Source organism: Galendromus occidentalis, unplaced genomic scaffold, assembly GCF_000255335.2.
Source record: "Galendromus occidentalis unplaced genomic scaffold, Mocc_1.1 scf7180000076364, whole genome shotgun sequence".
In the NCBI taxonomy this organism is placed as follows: Eukaryota; Metazoa; Arthropoda; class Arachnida; order Mesostigmata; family Phytoseiidae; genus Galendromus; species Galendromus occidentalis.
In genome coordinates, this window is record NW_003804353.1 from 1 (window position 1) to 2,231 (window position 2,231).

Genomic DNA, 2,231 nt, shown 5'->3' on the forward strand with positions numbered 1-2,231 from the left:
CGGGAACAGCGAGTCTTCCCTGTCGACTTTCGGCCACGAGCTCTGTTTAACGCATATCATGGCTCTTGAGAGAATTTCGTCTTGCGCGGACTCTTCTCGAATCGTCTCTGCGGTCACGAGGAGTTGTGCCATTGTAGTCGAGAGGTCGCTCTGGACGGAGGCCTCGATCGACGCGATCACCGAGTCCACTAGCGGTTCTTCCTGCGCTCTTTCCGCTATGAGTCGAGATGACGCGTCCGCCTCTCCGAAGTCTTTGGTATTCTTGTAACGGATTTCGAAGTCGTACGCAAGAAGAATGACCGCCCACCGTTGCGGGCGATTCGCTGTGTAGGCCGGTTCGCCTTTGGCTGATCCGAGCGGTGCCAATAGAGGTTCATGATCAGGGTTCAGAATGAAGCGTCGCCCGAACACGAATTTGTGGAATTTCCGGACTGCGTAAACTAGAGCGAGAGCTTCCTTCTCAATTTGACTGTACCGCTGCTCCGTTTGTGTGAGCGCTCGAGCGACATGGGGAACGGCCTTCTTTGCCCCGTTTTCACACTCGTGCATCAGAACTCCTCCTATTCCTTTTTGCGACGCATCCGCCGAGACAATCATCGGTAGACTCGGGTTGAAGTGCATCAAGGATAGCTCTGATGTCAGGATGCCTTTGGCTCTCAGGAATGTTTTCTCACACTCAGGCGTCCAGGTGAATTTCACATCCTTTTTCAGCACATCGACTAAAGGGAACTTGAATTCTTTCATCTTCTGTATGAAAGCTGCGTAGAAAGTCAGCATTCCAAGGAATGACCGAAGCTCCGCCAAATCTTTTGGTGCTGGCATTCCTACGATGGGGCGGATTTTGGCTGGGTCCGGTCTCCTCCCATCCTCGCTGATAATGAAACCCAGATATTTGATCTGTGTTCGAAGAAAGCTACATTTTCCGAGGCGGACCCGGAAACCGAATTGCTGAAGTCTCCCCATCACTGCCATCACTCTACGATACGACGATGTCGTCAAGATAAGCCATGACTCCATCAAGACCAGCGATGAGTTCGTCCATGATCCTCTGGAAAATGCTCGGTGCGTCTTTTGATTCCGAAGGGTGAGCGTTTGACATTGAAGAGACCTTTCGGCGTATAGATCGTGAGGATCTGTTGCGATTCTCCATCAAGAGGGACTTGAAGATAGGCCTCTGCCAGGTCTATATGGGAGAATAGTTCCCCTCCATTGAGTGCGCTGAAGATATCCTCAGCCGTCGGCAGAGGATAGCGGTCGTCCTTAATGGCGTTGTTCAGACCGATGGAGTAATCACCACATAAGCGAATCGTGCCGTTCGGTTTCTTCACGACCACAATTGGAGCGGCGAAATTGTAATGATGTGTGTGCTCGATGACACCCGCTTTTTCTAGACGCTCCAGTTCTGTGACGACCGCCGGAAGAGCTGCGTTGGCGACCGGCCTAGCCTTTCTGAAGACGCTCTCGCAATTCGGTTTGAGTTGGACCGAGGCTTGGAACTTGGTGCATTTCCCAAGCCCCTCAGCGAATACGTCGGGAAACTTCCGTTTGAGTTCCGAGGCAAAGTCTTCCTGCTCCTGAGTATTTTTCCTAGCTTGAGCAATCTTCTGCGTGATCCTCGGCGAGTCTTCCCGCAAGCTCTTGTATGAGCTTTGATCATGCCTGATCCAGTCGAGTCCTAAGAGACTGCATGTTTGAGAAACATAGCACCTTCCACAGAAACGGGCGCCATTCAGCTCAACTTCACAGTCGAAGCTCCCTGAGACACACGCAGGGGTGACCCGTCGGGCTGCGTGAGGTCTATGTCTTTTTCTCGCAGTTTCGGCGCCCCAAGAGATTTCCAAGTTTTTTCGGATATCAACGTCACATCCGCGCCGGTGTCGAGAACCAGCAAGATCAGAGAGCCATTGACCTTCACGGACCTAGTGATTCTGTTGCTCTCGAGCGTTGAGATTCGCAGGTGATGCACATCTGCCTTCGGTTTAGCATTCCGGTACATGGATGCTTCATGACCGACTTTAAAGCAGATATTACATTTTGTTTTCGCGAACGGACAGTCACGTCTCCAATGTTTTCCACCACATCGAGAACATCGACGGGTGAAAGGCGTTAGCGGCAGTGCCGCGCGCTTTCCGGTCACCCTCACAGTGGGACAAGACGATATGCTTTCGAATCTTCTCCAACCACGCTTCCTCTGGGTACTTATCCTTCAGGAGGTTATTCGAAGGCTATTC

The 2,231-nt window shown here is 51.8% G+C and overlaps 1 pseudogene; it reads right to left on the bottom strand.

Annotated features, from left to right (window-relative positions):
* Positions 1-27: 27 nt before the first annotated feature.
* Positions 28-1,996, bottom strand: LOC100902530 (uncharacterized protein K02A2.6-like; annotated as a pseudogene).
* Between the last annotated feature and the right edge of the window lie 235 nt (positions 1,997-2,231).